Genomic DNA, 18403 nt, shown 5'->3' with positions numbered 1-18403 from the left:
GTTTGCCTGTACTGCATGAGATTCCAGCAGCATCTGCTGTATTTATCGGGTGAAATTTCATAAAGGCATAATTATTATTGTACATGTTAAAAAAATGTCATGATGGTGATGGTGGTAATAGAAGAAGAAGAAGAAGCAGCTGAGTGGTGATGATGATGATGAGGATGTGTACCAATTTTGAAGGCAATAATCAATGGCAGTGGGATATAATTGAGTGGCAGAGATATATATAGTGTAGTATAGATAGAGGGGGGAAAAAGAAAAAGAAAATAAAATCGAATTTATAATTTGAATAAAAATATTATGTAAGAGAAGAAATTGGTGTGATGTTGATGTGGACCACATGGTTGATTGTGAGAGGTGAATGGGTAAGCAGCAGTCAATATACATAAATATAGTGCATGTGAAACTGCTGCTCCTCCCTCTACAACTCATTTTAAACTTATATAGATACATTTTTTATAAGTAGTATTTGCGATCTTTTAGTTGAGTACGAAGAAATTATGGCATTTGAGTTATAATTTATTATCAAACTTATATAGATAGATACATACATCTATTTATTGAATTATACATTTGAAATGCATGCAGTAATATCATATTACCCTTATCTATCTATATATCATTCAACAGGGTTAGTTTAATAGTTAGTTTACTAATTTATCTAAGCAAGAAGTGATAGGAGTTTAAATTTTATTTTATATATATAGCCATCAAGGACAAATCCTTAAATAAAGCTCTAATTCACAATGAATTAGTCTTCAACTAAGCAGAGAAATATCATAAGAAACCAAATCAATCAATCTTAAATGCATGAGTTTTTTTTTTTTGGTGATATCTCTCAACTCAACGGATTAAAATTAGGAAAAGTCTAGGGCCAGTAATTTTATCAAATTTTGGCCAGCATGTAACCAACAAAGAAAAGTGAGCCATTGGATGAAATCTCATACCAATCTCACACATTAAAATCATCATGGATAACTATTTGATAGCTACAAATCACAAAAATTACTGACCCCTAACACTCCTCTTAAAATTAATTATCATAAATTTAAATTTTATTTAAAAGTTTACTTTTGAGTTGAGTTTAAACATTATACACTAATAACCAATATAATTTTTTTTATTTATGCAATCATTTTAATTGAGTACTATATGTTTTTTATTGATGTATTTAGTATATAACTATTTTTTATATAAAATAATATAGAAATTAATTTAAATAAAATTACTTTTTATTTTTAACTTTAAATAAAAATCACAATATATGTATAGGAGAATAATTAAACATTTCACCAGGAAAATAAAAGAGATAAATACATGTGTAATATACTATATATTTACAGTATTTAAATATCTAAGTAAATAAAGAATTTAGAAAAGCCAAATATATATACTATTATAGATGTGTTTAGAAAAATTAGAGAAGTCAGGAGGAGATCCCCTATGTAGGACGCTTTTGGTAAATTAAAATTCTATTTGCCAACAAGGTTAAAAACATGGCGATTCTTTCTAAAGAAGGGACATGGATAGCCTTCTAAAAAAAATTACAAAATATATTCTATGTCTTGTTTTAAATAAATAAATATATATATACTATTTTTCTACTTATTTTTTATTTCTCAATTTTAAAGTAATCTACTTCTAATATCTTGCTATCTTTTTAACGCAAATATTATATATCCATACGATCTTTAGCCTTTCAACATTTTTTTTGACTGTGTATATGCATAATTTGTATTGTCTCTACGATCATGTTTGTTATTAGAAAAAGTATAGGTAAACAATGAAAATATTAAATAATGTGAATAATGAATATATTAGATGGTTATTCTAATATTAAGATTTAGATGAATAATTTAAAGTGTAGTATATTTTTATTTGATTGGTAATTATTTATATTGTTCAAAAAAATTATTGCCTAGTATAACCCTAGGGAGATGTGTTGTTACCAAATACTTCATTACGTGTGAATTAGGAGTTCAAATATGTGCGTAAATTATTACAAATTAAAGTGTCTGGTTTTATGAGAAAATGCTAAAAACCTACACCTTATATGGCGATCTACATACACAAAAAAAGACATTATTTTACAATAAAAATTGCTCAAGGATCATGTGTGATCGTTTTGTATTTATTATATTTTATTTAAGCAAAAAAAAAAAATTATAATTGCGTTTAATCCTAATTTTGTCTTCGTATATACTTTCCCTTCAAATCCTAATATTCGATTATTACACTAGTGCACTCTTCCAAGGCTCCACTAGCTGTATACTTCCATCATCCATGTACAATTTTTTTTTTTTTTTAAAGATTTGATTTTCATGCTTTACCTTAAAATTTTTTGTAGTAAATTTTGGTTTCAAAGGTCAATTCATTTATTTTTGTCAACATTTCTTAGCTTGTTCGCCAATCATTATATTGTAACTCGAAAATATTTATTAACCAAAAAGATTTAGCTAAAATTAGTTAAAATTTATTTTATTACAATAATTAATAAATATTAAATAAGGCAAGTTTTTGTATCTTTATAATGTCAATATAGCAATGATGATATGTTATTATTTTCGTTTTTATTTAATTTGTTATGGATTGTGTTACGAATTCGGATCATGGATCCCACACACGAAACATCTTCCGAACCCGGATGTCCGGGTTTGACCCGCTTTGACATTCTGGAAGGCCCAAAACCGGTCCGCTAGAACTCCTAACCAACAATCAAATTCAAACACCTCCCTTATTTTAACCTAATAAGATAAGATAAGATAACTACCATCACCTATATAAAGAGGAGCCCTAGACCCCCTCAGGCAAGCCATTCATTCCCCATACCTTATACCTCTCAGATCCATTCTGACTTGAGCGTCAGAGTGTCTTTGCAGGTACCACCCCCCATCGCTTCAGTCAAACAATCTGACATCCGCCTCGACCCGCAAGTTCCCGATCTATCTCTCAACCCGTACCAGAGGCTTCCAGTACATTGGCACCGTCTGTGGGGACCTGCAATGTTGGGACAGAATGACAGACGAATTCGAAGAGCAATCTCCGAGCCGCCACGATAACTCCCGAACGAGAAACCCAACTCCCGAACATCAATAAGCTACGCCCCATGGAAGAATAGCAAGCGCTATTTGCCAGACCACTCTAGTGCAAAACAAAGAAAGCAGCCCCGTTAACGTTGGGGCACGACACCCCGAAAATCTGGGGGAGAAAGCAGCTCAGATCATCCAAGACCTCTGCCTCAGAGTACAAGAACTCGAGGGCCGAGTTGCAACCAAAGAAAAGTACAACGCCAAAAATGGAAGTCACGCAACCTCCAGATCAAGATCTCGCCATGAAACCAGGCACGGCAGATCGCTAGAGCGGCGACACGGCAAGAGGTACAATCGCAGCATCTCCCATGACCACGGACACGATAGGTCGCCAGAACGACGACATGGCAAGAGGAACGACCACAGTATCTCACGCAACCCGGCTTGTCAGCATGACACGGACGATGACCGACGATACCAAGAGGCCAAACGCACAAAAAGCGACCATGTGATAATGGAAGCTACTCCTTTTACTGAAAGAATCCTAAAAGCAAAACTCCCCAAAGGCTTTGATAAACTCACATATATGAAGTACGACGGAACCAAAGATCCCCAGGATCACCTAACAACTTTCGAAGCCAGAATGAACCTAGAAGGAGCCCCTGACGCGGTCTGATGCAGGGCCTTCCCGGTAACCCTAGCCGGACCCGCGATTAAATGGTTCAACGCCCTTCCCAACGGATCCATAACGGGCTTCCACGACATCTCACAGAAATTCATGGCCCAATTTACCACTAGAATCACCAAAGTCAAACATCCCATCAGCTTGTTGGAAGTTACCCAGAGACAGGACGAGTCCACAAGAAAATACCTTGACCGATTCAACGATGAGTGTTTAACGGTCGACGGACTCACGGACTCGGTTGCAAGCCTCTGCCTAACTAATGGACTCATGAATGAAGGTTTCCGAAAACATCTCACCACCAAACCGGTATGGACCATGCACAAGGTCCAAAGCGTCGCAAAGAAATACATAAACGACGAGGAAGTAAGGCAGGTCGTAGCCGCCAACAAACGGCAGCACGGTAACACGCACCACGGCAATGTGGCACCTCGCCACCAACCCCCCACCAAGAGAAAACCAGAAGGAACTTCCCAAACCAACAAGCATAAACCGACCTCCCAGAATCAGAAAATTCTCTAACTACACACCCCTGACAGCCCTGATCTCCGAGATATACCACCAGATAGCAGACCGAGGCATCCTCCCGAAGGCCCGACAACTCAAGGACAGAACGGGCAGCAATAAAACCCTATACTGCGACTACCACAGAGGATACGGACATAGGACACAAGACTGATTCAACCTAAAAGACGCACTCGAGCAAGCTATATGAGACGGCAGACTCCCCGAGTTTGCCAAAATTATCATGGAACCAAAATGTGCAGAAAGAGAAAAATCACCGGAAAGAAAAGGGCGCAACCCGAGGACACAGAGACAAGCCCCCAGAGAAAGCCTGGAGACAGACCCGACCATAATCGTAAATGTCATCACAGGCAAAGACACCCCGGAAAAGTCCAAATTGGCACTCAAGAAGGACCTCAAGATCTTGGCAGTCGGAGAACAGACCCCACATCTCACCACCGGCAAGCCGATAACTTTCTCCCCCGAGGATTGCCAACACAGCATCTCGGCGGAAGACGCCCCCTTCGTCATCTCAGCGAGGATTGGAACCGGGCTAGTCAGGAGAATACTGGTGGACACAGGGGCAGACTCAAACATCCTTTTCCGAGGAGCCTTCGATAAACTCGGACTCCGCAACGACAACCTCCAGACACACTGCAACGGGGTCACCGGACTCGGAGACAACTTCCTCAAACCAGACGGCTCCATTGTCCTCCTCCTCACCATAGGGATAGGAAGCCAAAGGAAGAAAATCTTATCTGAGTTCGTGGTCCTAAAAGATTCCACCGCTTACAACGTCATCCTCAGAAGAAAAACAATCAACGACCTCTCTGCAGTCATCTTCACAAAATACCTCCTCATGAATTTCACAGCAGACGACGGCTCCATCGGAACAATCCACAGAGACCGGGAAATCGCAATGGAATGCGACAATACCAGCCTAGCTCTACGGAAAAGACCCCGCAACGCGGCCGGCATATTCCTGGCCGACCTGAACGTCCGACAAGACGGACAACCCAGACCAGAGCCAGAAGGAGACATGGAGAAACTATAGATAGGACAAACCAAAGAGGAATACACCTTCATCAACAGGAACCTTCCGTACGATCTTAAGGAGGATCTCTCACACATCCTAAGAGAGAGCAGAGACCTATTCGCATTCACACTGGCTGACATACCAGGAATAGATCCCGACCTGATGTCCCACTGACTAGCCGTAGACCCCAAGGCCAAGCCAGTGACACAAAGAAGAAGAAAAATGTCCGCCGACCGAGCAGCCAAGGTCAAAAAGTAGGTCAAAGCCCTCCTCGAAGCAGGCTTTATCAGGGAACTACCCTACACGACCTGGCTAGCTAACGTCGTGCTAGTCAAAAAAGCTAATGGAAAGTGGCGGATGTGCGTCGACTATACGGACTTAAACAAAGCCTGTCCTAAAGACGCCTTCCCGCCCCCAAATATTGACGGACTAGTAGACATCGCATCCGCCCACCAATATCTCAGCTTCATAGACGCATACTCCGGGTACAACCAGATACCCATGCACCAACCCGACGAGGAGAAAACGGCCTTTATCACCCCCTGATGGCACGTACTATTACACAGTCATGCCTTTCGGTCTGAAAAACGCCGGAGCCACTTACCAAAGACTCGTCAACAAGATATTCCAAGGCCTGTCCGGGACCAAGCTCGAAGTCTACATTGATGACATGCTCGCCAAGACCGAATCCAGCAAGCAACTCATCAGTGAGCTCGAGCTCGTGATGAACACCTTGAGGAGGCACCGAATGCGCCTCAACCCAACAATATGCACCTTCGGGATGGAGGCAAGGAAGTTCCTTGGATTCATGATCACACAACGTGGGGTAGAGGAAAATCCCGAAAAGTGTAGAGTCGTCCTCGAAATGACAAGTCCGAAAAACCTCAAGGACATTCAGAAACTTACCGGCCGACTAACCGCACTATCACGCTTTCTCGGCGCGTCAGCCCAAAAGGCAATCCCTTTCTTCAAACTCATGAAGAAAGGAACCCCCTTTCGATGGAAAACAGAATGCGAGGAGGCATTCCAGTATTTTAAGAAAGCCCTAGCGGAACCTCCGGTCCTCACCAAACCCTAGACAGGAGAGAACCTCTACTTATACCTATCCATAACGGAAGAAGCACTCGCAGCAGCACTTATCCAAGAAGACGAGAACAAAACCCAGCAGCCCATCTACTTCGTAAGCGAAGTCCTACAAGACACAGAATCACGCTACTCATGCCTCGAGAAACTAGCATTCGCACTTTTCACGGCCTCCCGACGTCTCCAACAATATTTTCAAGCCCACTCCATTATGGTCTGAACCGACCAAGCAGTCAGGGAAGTCCTACAAAAGCCCAACCTAGCGGGGAGGATGCTCACCTGGTCCATCGAACTGTCCCAATTCCAAATAAAATTCGAATCCCGGAATGCAATCAAAGCACAGGCCATGGCAGATTTCATCGCCGAGATGACGCCAGGAAATCCCACCCTCGAAACTAGGAAGCTACACGTAGATGACTCATCAAACACCACCTCCGGAGGAGCTGGAGTGATACTCGAAAGCCAAAACGGGATTGTAATCGAACAATCTGTCAGGTACGAGTTTCCGATCTCAAACAACCAAACAGAATACGAGGCTCTATTGGCCGGCTTAACTCTAGCCAGGGAGATCGGGGCAAAAATCTTGGAGGTATGCAGCGACTCACAGGTAGTCAGCTCCCAAGTTAACGGAGACTACCAAACACGAGACCCCTTGCTCCAACAGTACCTCACCAAAGTAAACAAGCTAAAGGAAGAATTCATACGTGTAACCATACAGCACGTCCCCATGAAACGAAATGCTAGACAAACCTCCTCTCGAAACTGGCCAGCACCAAGCCGGGACAAGGTAACCGGTCGCTAATCCAGAAAGTCATCAGGACACCGTCTGTATCAGCCGCAGCCGACGCTGTCCTACCCGTCTCCAACCAGGAATTATGGACCTTCCCGATCCTACAATACCTCCTCAATGGGGTGCTACTCGAGGACTCTAAAGAAGCAAATCGGATAAAAAGAGAAGCCGCCAATTACACAGTCGTAATAAGACAACTATACAAACGAAGATTCTCGCAGTCCCTACTCAAGTGCGTCGAGTCCGGGGACACGGAGTACATACTCCGTGAAATCTATGAAGACTGCTGCGGCCATCACATCGGAGGTAAAACCCTAGCCCATAAAGTTATCCGGGACGGATACTTCTGGCCCTCGGTTATCAAGGACTCAATGCAGCTGGTAAAGAACTGCAACAAATGCCAAATACATGCCGACTTCCACCAAGCCACCCACACCAGCTCAACTCCATAACGGCAGATCGGCCATTCGAAACATGGAGCATCGACCTTGTAGGCCCATTTCCCATGGCACCCGGATAACTCTGGTATCTCATCATCGGCATAGACTACTACACCAAATGGATCGAGGCCAAGCCCTTGGAATCCATCACGGCAACCCAATGCCAAAAGTTCTTCTGGAAACATATCATAACACGATTCAGGATCCCCGAGATCGTAATCTCGGACAACGGAACCCAATTCACCGATAAAAAGTTCAGAGAATTCCTGGAATGGCTGCACATATCCCAACGTTTCAGCTTAGTAGAACATCCCCAGACAAACGGACAGGTGGAGTCCGCAAACAAGATAATAGTCAAAGGACTCAAAAAATGGCTCGACGAAGCCAAAGGACTCTGGGCCGACGAGCTCGGGTCGGTCCTCTGGTCATATCAGACCACCCCCAGAGCTCTACAGGAGAAACCCCTTTTCGCCTGACATACGGGATAGAAGCCATCATTCCCGTCGAGGTCGGGAACCCCAGTCCCAGAAGAACCATTGGAGGTAACGACGAAGACGCAGAACGGGACCTAACGGACGAGGTAAGATCCATAGCCCACATGCGAGAGCTGGCCTTGAAGCAAAAAATCAAGATAAGATATAATAACGGCGTGATACGGAGATACTTCTCACCCGATGACCTCGTCTTACGACGAAACAACATCGGAGCTCCCACCCCCGGAGAAGGAAAACTCACCCCAACTGGGAAGGTCCATACCGAGTCAAAGGAGTGGTCGGGAAGGGAGCCTACAAGCTTGAAAGACTCGACGGAACCGAGATCCCAAGAACCTGGAACACCGCCAACCTACGGCGATATTATACGTAGGCACACTCCATACCTTTAAAATTTGTATTTTACTTATCTTATTTTATTTTTTCGTTGTCAATTGTTTCCGAGTACTCTTTCCCCGCGAGGGTTTTAATGAGGCCCAACTTAATAAAATTCCATTTAAAAGCACACGCTTACCTTGCATCTTTCCCCCAAACCCCCCACTAAACGGCATAAACACGCGACCACCATTGGGAGACTGATCATCCCCAGGGCCTAATAAACGGGATATCCACGAAATAATGACTACACGACCCTACGACGGTCTCTCCCTCCCAAACAACCCGGGAACACAAATAAAGCCACAACACACGGCTCAAAGATACTTAAAACCAAACATGCCAAAATTACGGCTTGAACGGCCTAAAACAAGTCAAAGATCAGAGTCATAACTCACGGCCACACGGCCAAAATATCAACAACAAAATTACAAAGTTCTCAGAACATAATCAAAAGATACAAAAACTACTGGAGATCGATGATCTGACCATCACGAACAGTCCTAAATGCCCCCATCATGAACACATCCACATCTGGCACAAGGACCGAAGCCTAGGCCTTCATCGTCTCCTCAGTAGCAGCAATAGCCTCTTTAACATCAGCAAACAGCTCCCCCTTCTCCTTTTTCAGGACCTCGGCCTCGACCTCCAGAGCAGCAACCTTGGCCTTCAAAGTATTTACCTCACCGAGAAGTGCGGCAGCCTGAGACTCGGCGTCGGAAGCCCGCTTCCTCTCACCGCCCAATTGAGACAAGAGTGAAGTCTCAACCTCAGAAAGACGGAGAATCTCGGCCCCTGCCTCCTTAGATGACTTCACTGCATTCTCCCTCACTACCTCGGAAACCTGAAGCTGCTCCTACAGCTTGACCACCTTGGTCTGAGAGCTACGCAGCTTCTTGTCCAAAAGGCCAACCGGGGCCATCACAGGCTCAGCCTTCCGAACAATAACCGCAGATCGGAGGAGGGAACGATATACTGACTTGGCTTGGAAAGCCACGTCACAGTCACCAAAAAACGCCTCGGTACCAGGCATCAAATGCTGTTCAATGAAAGCCGAAGCATCACAAAGTTGATCCATTACAGAGGGCACACCCTCCTCCTCCCCTATATTCTCGCTGCTGACCTCCTCGGGCCTCTTTCGCTTCCAAGAAGCCTCGGAAGCCGAAACCACGATTACCTCCTCCTCGGGCGAGACCACAGGGCCCAGGGAAGTCTGAGCACCGACCCTGGCCCCAGCCGAGATCACCTCGTGCGACACAACCCGAGAATCCGAGGCAGGGTGGGACAAAGGAGTAGAAGGAGAAGCCGACGACACTTCCTCCCGATCCATCGCAGCTTTTAGCCTCGCCAACGAAGTTAAACCACCGGCCATCTCAACTGAAAGACAGAAAAGAAAAGGTATAAGTCACCAAGTCGGTAAAACAAAAAAAAACAACAGACCAATATAAGTCCGGCAAGCCACAGGGTCACCCATAACATCCCGAGGATTCAAAAGACACTCCCCAAAAAGATGCCAAAGGACACTAGCGACGTCCTTATCCTCTTGAGACAAACCATCGAAGGTCACCTTCGTCAGAACCGACGGCCCGGTACCGAAGTTCTAATAAGTCAGAAATCGGCGCTCCCCCTCCAGGGTCAGCCAGAAAGGATGGTGCCCCCGGACCGGACGCACCTTGAAATACCCACTTTTGAACCCATGAAACGAATCCTCATACAAGCCGAATATCCGACGATGGGGTTGAGCCCTAAACGACATATACCCCTTCTTATGTTTACCCTCCTTAGTCGGCAACGTGCACAAAAAAAGGAAGAGAAAAACGGGAACAGAGACCGGGAGCTCCAGATACTCGCATAGAAGCTCGAACGTACGCACAGCCTCCCAACTATTTGGATGAAGCTGAGACGGTGCCACGGAGCACCGACTTAGCAACGCATGAACGAAAGGCGAAAAAGGAAGTCGCACGCCTAGACGAGTAAACATCGACTCGTAGACCCACATCCAGTCTGGAACGGTCGGCGAGTCGAGATTCAGATAACAAACCCTCTCATCAACGGTGGGGGGATGAGCTCATATGACGCTCGACTTCACCACCCCCACACACTGCCCCTTGGTCAAGAAGCCGTTGGAGATCCGCGTCCGTCATCCGAGATGGCACCCCCAAATGTCGCTAGTCACCCAGGAATAGCGAGCGGGGACACCCCCGGCCGGGGCTATCGGAGCACCCACACTCTCACTTCTCCGCCATGCCATACCTAAAACAAGGAAGAGCACCACCATCAACCTACCAAGAACTACGCAGTGAAAGACACACAGGAAGAATAAACAAATACTAATCACTACATTCTACGCCTACAAACGCAAGTGGTGCTCATTCCTCCTGCTGGAAGCATACCTACTACCCCCACCCACAACACCAACACAGAAACAGAAAGCAGAATACAAACAAACACAAACAAAACAGACTACAAAAGAGAACGAAGAAAACACCAACCTGCTGGAATCGAAACTGGAAATGGAAAACGCACAAGAAGAAGGCAAAGCACCAGGAGTATGCCAAGAGAAAACGCAAAGGAAGGCCACGAGAACACCAAAAATGTAAAAGAAAGGAAATATGAAGATATCAGAAGAGGGTCAAAATGAAACACTTCAAAAACAAAACCAGGACGAAGGAAGAGAGCAACTAAAGGCAAAAGCGATCGTGAGAACTAAGAAGCACAATGACGAACATACCCCTGAAAAGCACACAAAACCAAAGGGCAAAAAGGGAAATGCAAACCAAAATGTCTCCTCGCAATAAATGCGCCCCTTCATAACTGCTGAAACCCCTTGAAAAACACAACGGGCACAAGAAAATAAAAAGACTGAAGCCAACGCGAACTCCGAAGACATGCACGACACTCTCACATAACCCCACAACATCGCCAAATCATACAAGGGAAACGACGGGCCGAACTTCCAACCCAGAAGAAAACCTTGCTTCACCCAGCGATGGAGGCTGACCTCGCTCGCCCTCCCGATGCGGGGGCAACTGTTACGGATCCGGATCATGGATTTGACACACGAAACATCTTCCGAACCCGGACGTCCGGGTTCGACCCGATTCGACATTCTGAAAGGCCCGAAACTGACCCACTAGAACTCCTAACCAACAATCAAATTCAAACACCTCCCTTATCTTAACCTAATAAGATAAGATAAGATAACTACCATCACCTATATAAAGGGGAGCCCCAGGCCCCCTCAGGCAAGTCATTCATTTCCCATACCTTATACCTCTTAGATCCATTCTGACTTGAGCGTCGGAGTGTCTTTGCAGGTACCACCCCCATCGTTCCAGTCAAACAATCTGGCATCCGCCTCGACCAGTAAATTTCCTATCCATCTCTCAACCCATATTGAAGGCTTCCAGTACAGATTATATTGTATGTTGTTATATATCCATCTATTTCTTTTTAATTATATTATCAATTGAATAGTTTTATTTTTTACATACATGGCTTTCATTTGCTTTCTCTTGTTTATTATTATTATTATTATTATTATTATTATTATTATTATTATTATTATTATTATTATTATTATAAAAAATTTAAGTAATGTTTATAAATTTATGAAAGTAAGAAATATAAATAAAGAAAACAAAACATTCTAATTGGGGGCATTTCTTTAGCATATCCTTTAAATTTTATGTAATTTAATTAAAAAAACTACTTTCTTTCTTTTTTTTTTTTATCCAAATAAAACTATAGAAATACTTTTAATAATTGAAAGTACTTTTAAATTAATTTTTTCCAAATGTAATAAGTTTTTCTATTAAAAAAGATAAAAATATTTTGTTTAAAAACCAATCCAAACTAACTGTTAAAGTTATTGAAATTATTCCTGCCATTAAGTACTATTTTTTATTTATGATGTATCTAATTAAAGCTTTGACATCAACTGAAAATTGTTTAGTACTTCAACCATTTTTCGTATTTTGTTTCGAGGGAAATTTGGTCTAAGAACCTGTGGAACTCATTGGCTACTTCAAGCATTCTTAGTTATGTACATTATATATTATGATCCCATTATACTCATCAGTACGTTGCACAATTCATTAGTACTAATTATCTATGGAGGGTACAATTATTAGATGCATGGAATAAATTAAAGTAGAAGACGATAGAAGAAAAAAGATCATCAACTACGTTAGATAGATATATGCTCTAACTAATTAGGAGGAACTGTACGAAGAAGAAGGTGCGCGTTCATTAAAAAATCTGTTAAATTAAGAGGCGCATGAAATTAATGTGTCAAAAAAGATACGTTTTGATATAAAATAGAATATATAAATTTGTATGACTTGTATAGATAAAACGCTTATATGTAAAGATTAATTGATTTTCTAATTACAAGTTTTTTAAAATATTTATGAACAATACATATATTAATTATAAATTATAATTATAAAATAAATTATTTTATATTAAATAATTTATATAACAGTAATATTATTTATTATTATAAATATTAAATTTAATAAATTATTATTATTACTTTTAATTTTAAATTAAATAAGAATAAAATTAAAGATATTATTTTATTTAGATTTTATTAAAATTTAAGGGACGTTACACTCACATATAAATAGTAATTTCAGTCGATTTCTAACATATTAAAACTACTTTTATAGCTCTTTGCTCATCAAATAAGTTACAATTTAGCCTATCAAAAATATAAAAAATTTAAATTAAAAATAAATTAAAATAAATTTTCAATCATTTTTATGAGTATAAATATATTTTTTTATTATGATATATATTTTTAATGATTTAATATAAATAATTTAGATTATAAAATTATTTATTCTAACATACCTACCCAGTACAACGATTTCAAACTCAAGATTTTAATTTTAAAAGATTTTGAAATTTCAAATTAACAAAGGAGAAAATAAATGATTATTTAACTGAATTCTTAGTGGCGGTGTGGATGGATTCTATGTATGAATGAATAAAACCTAATAAAAGCAAAAGAACAAAAAATTTCGTTGGTGGAATAATTAAGGCTAGTTCGTAATAATTTCGTACTTGGCAATCACAATAGCCACTAAAGATCACGAGCATTATATGTAGACTTTTATTACGTGGGTGATGCAAATTAAATATGTATAGTACCGAAAAATTATCTTATTTTCACCTTCACTACTTGATATTTTTTTCCATAGAAAAATATTTGGCACGGAACTAATAATATTCTAAACGAAGAAACTTATTAAACTACTCTTTTATTTTAGTCCATAATAACAATAAAGAAATTTCGTAGTCCACAAATTTAACCTAACAAAATACATAAATTCAATTATAATTTTAGTCTTTATTATTTTATTTTGTCTTATCTTTATCTTATCTTTAGTTATTCTTATCTTATTTTTATTTACTTTTATCTTTATACTCTATATATATTTAGTTTTACCTAATACAATTCAATTCAATCAATAAAAAAATACAAAATATAATATTCTTCCTCTCTTCTTTTCTTATTCTTTCACAATTTTCTCACAACCTAACTTGATAAATGATATATATAATTTCTCTCCAATATTCTTTTATTTATTATATTTTAAGGTTTAGCTCGGACCATACAAATAAAATTCAGCATCTCCGAAAATCTTTACTTTTGTTGAGTTATTACGTACTCCCACAAGTTACTTGATGTATTTATAATGGGAATAATGTTGGAATTTCACAAGTAATAGATATTTTTAATTTATAATATACCTTAAAAAGTAAGACCCTTTCGTTTTATCTTAGATCAAATTTATTCAATTCATGCGACTACCATGTCTTCATATTCCTTGATTAATTGGCAGTCCCCGCCTCATCATTCAGTTAAAATGAATTATGATACTAGCATGTAACTTGTTGACAAATCAACTGGTTTTGATTGTATTATTTGAAGGTAGAAATTTAGGTGTAATTCATTTTACGTGAAATTAACAATTAAAAATCGTTAATAATTTAACAGATTTAATTAAATTGTTATTTAACGACTCTTAATTATTAACGAAGATAGCTGCACTTAAATTTTCGTCTTATTTGAAATGCTAATAGAAATTTGGTGAAGGGTTACACCGGGATTCTCTCATATTATGCCTCAATTTTACATTGTGAGTTTTTCATACTTTGAAGGGGACTTATATTAGGATTCTCTCTTTCTTTATTTTAGGGTTATGTCTCTATTTCGTGTTTTTTTTTTCTTTGTCTAGACACCAAAAAGAACCGTCATATTTTATTTAATAATTATATTAAGTGTATATCAAAATAAAAAATTAAAAATTAATTATTAATAAAAAATATATATTAAAATATAAAATACAGACTAAAAATAAATTAAACTATATATATTTTTATACAAATACATAATAACTGATTTTGATAATTAATTTTAGTGTGTAAATAATTTTTTATTTTATTTTATTAATAGCTATATAGATTTAGTGTAATGCTCTTACTACAAGAGAACAATATTAATATAGGAGAGTTCTATGATAACTAAAAAATTAGTATCTAACTTGTCTAAAAAGTAAAAAAAGAAAATGTGGATACCACTTTTGTATTTGTATCATATAATGTAAAAAATTAGACATAGCAGACAAGAGCATTAATATATTAGATATAAAAGGGGAAAAAAGGTTGTATGATCTATAACCTTGCTTCAGCATATAGCATCGGCAAACTGAACCAAAGTGTCACACACATGTCATCACGTACCCAAAAGAATCTTGCCTGAAATAAGATAAAAGATATACATATAAGTTATAGTCCTATTTAATTATACACCAAAAACTAACATAGGCAATAAGATGATGTTATGTTGAAAATAGTAAAGCATTTTGATATCATAGTTGACTAGGAACATCTTCATCATCCCGCATAGTGCAAGTATTTTTGGCGGTAGTAATACAAGAAATGAGTGAAAGGGGTTGTGGTCCTTGTCCTCATCAAATGGCTAAACCTTCCTTGTTCAAAAGGGTATGATGAGAACCAACGTGGAATTACTTAACTAGGCACCTGCCTTAATTCATTTCTTATTAATTACCACTACAACAAAAATTACTTTTAGTGACAGTAATATAACGGTTACTATATATCTTATTTAACTTATATTTTTACGATAATTATATGTTTTTTTTGTTATTATTATATATTTTTTTGTTATCTATAGTATTCCTTAACTTGATAAGTGAAAGACTAATCTACTGCAGATCTGAACTCTATTTAAGAGTTTGTCGCTGGTCATGAGTTGCAACAAGCAAGAGACAGAATTCAAACTCTCGACACTCGTTTAAACGGACGAGTGAACTGACCACTCGGCCAATCCAAGTTAGTTATCATTATTATTATATATTATAATGGTAACTATATAATTTTTATGGCCATTAAAAGGGTTTTACCAACAATTGCATAATTGTTACTAAAATTTTTTAACGACAAAGTATAAGAGGCTAATGTCTAATTGCGAAAAAATATATTAATGTTTATTTTTATTGTTGCTAAAAACAAAATATCTTAAAGAGTAATGCTTGATAGACAATAATTTAAAGTTATTTTATTTAATTTAATATCTATAATTTTATATATACAATTTTTATAAATATATATTATAACATATAAAATTATTTATTTATTTCAGTAATAATTAAAAAATACAAAATAAAAAAATTAACTATTTTAAATTAATTTTTATTGTCTTTTAAATATTTTTTATCTTAAATTTGAGTTCTAGCTAGCTATGGATATAAATAGAAAAGGAAAAAATTATTGATAGAACTTTAGAGTTTGTTTGATTTATGAAAGTAATTTTTGGTTTTTATTTCTAGTATTTTCTTATTTCGATTTATTATTTTTTAATTGTAATATTTTTCAAATTTTTAATTAAATTTTTATCATTTAAAAACTTATGATTGAATACATACATATATATATATTATTAATTAGATTATTATTAATTATTATTAATTATTTTTATTAAAAATAGAAATTTTTAGAATATTCATTTTTTATTTGAATTTTATGGTGATCTAATAAAAGGAAAAAAGAAAAAAGAAAAAAAAAAAAGAAAAAAAAAAAGAAAAAGGAGAAGGAGAAGGAGAAGGAGAAGGAGAAGAAAAAGAAAAGGTAGTACAATGATTTTAAAGAAAATTAGGGGTGTTTAAATCTAAATTAAACCTATTTAAATTCAATTGTTTATCTAATTCAATCTATATAAATTGAAATCCAATTAAAATCGCACTCATTTGGATTTAATTGGATTCTATGTTTTATAAACTGCATGGATCGAATTGGATTTCAATTCTATTTTTCAAAACCAATCCAATTCAATCCAAACCACATAATGTGCTATAATATTATTATTTTATTATTATATATATTTCCAACTTTACTCATAATATGTTCAATTTGTTATATATTTTTACATTATTCATGTATTGTTATTATTTAAGAAATATTTCACGTTTAAAATAAGATTTATTTATTTATTTTAACTAACTTATAATTTTATTTTTATTATTATGCTATTGTTAATTTTTTAAGATATTGTTGAGATTTGTTATGTCATTATAAATTATATAAAATTTGATGTTGAGACTTGGATTGTTTTTTTTTTAATATTGAATGATATTTGATGTAATGCATGATTATGATGTAGCTCTGTGTTTTACTACGATATTGAAAACAAGCAGAAACCACTTCCCACCATTTATAGACAGCAGCAAGTTAAGAAGACAAAAAAAAAAAAAAAAACAGAAAATAAGAAAATGGAGAGAGCAACTAGAAGTATGTTGGGAGTGACTTGATGTATGGTGAGGCCAATTTATGAGGAAGATAACAAAATTTAGTATTCATAACCGTTAAGACTCAAATTTTGGATTTGAATCTTTTAAATTTTGAATTTTATTTTAGAGAATAAAGTATGATCTCTCACTATTTATTTCATAGGTGGGATCAAGAGAAAACATGAGAGAAAAACTATTCAAGGATAAGAGATCACGCTTTACTCTATAAAGTAAAAATTCAAAATTTAAAAGATCTAAATTCCAAATTTTTTATCTTCCTCACAAATCGCCCCACCATACTTCTAGATTTCTAGTCACCCCCTTTATTTTCTTCTTTTTTGTTATTTTTTGGTTTTCTTGTTGTTGTCTACAAATCGCAGAGAGCGATTACTGTTAGCCTTTAATATCACAGTAAAACACACAACTGTATTATAATCACACATTACACTAATTGGCAGCTAATATTTAAAAAAAATTTGAGACTTGTTATGTAGATTTAATTTTTAAATTTACAAATCGTAAACCCAATCTAATCCAATACACATAATTTGAAATTGGATCAGATTGGATAGGATTTTTTTTAAAAAAATCATTAAATCCAAACTGCACTACAAGTAAAATTAGTATTCGAATTGAATAAATTTTTTACACAAAATTGATGTAAATCGCACCGCAAACACCCCTGATGAAAACTGAATATTCTCCCTATTCGAAATAATCTATCTTGGGCAAATATCAAACATCTACTAGTATTTGCATGGTATATGCTAGCATGAAAAAATACAGAAAAGTCAGCATCAAAACAAAAAAAATAAATAAATAAAGAAAAGTGATATGTAATTTTACTTTCTCTACTCTCACTATGCCTTTTTCCTTTCTAGCTTATACTACTAAATGAAAAGAACCCCCTTTTAGATCAAACTAACCCCACACGCTTTGCCCTTACCATATGACCCTTCGCTTTCAATTCCTTCCTTATGTACCATCTTCACACATATTTCTTCCATTTTTGCATTCTGCTTTTCATCTTAAATCTCATACAACGGGATATATATATATATATATACTATGCGAACATTCAATTTTTCTTAGGCTTCTATATGTATTGTCTTAAACTTAGGGTTGGTAAGAGAACTATCCTTCATCCTTGT

At 37.3% G+C, this 18403-nt stretch overlaps 1 pseudogene; it reads right to left on the bottom strand.

Moving 5' to 3' along the window:
• Positions 1–8899: 8899 nt before the first annotated feature.
• LOC148569166 (uncharacterized) lies at positions 8900–9511 on the bottom strand (annotated as a pseudogene).
• Positions 9512–18403: the final 8892 nt, after the last annotated feature.

Source organism: Arachis ipaensis, chromosome B4 (genome assembly GCF_059453495.1).
Source record: "Arachis ipaensis isolate K30076 ecotype BB chromosome B4, ASM5945349v1, whole genome shotgun sequence".
In the NCBI taxonomy this organism is placed as follows: domain Eukaryota; kingdom Viridiplantae; phylum Streptophyta; class Magnoliopsida; order Fabales; family Fabaceae; genus Arachis; species Arachis ipaensis.
This window is presented reverse-complemented; position numbering and strand designations above follow the sequence as displayed.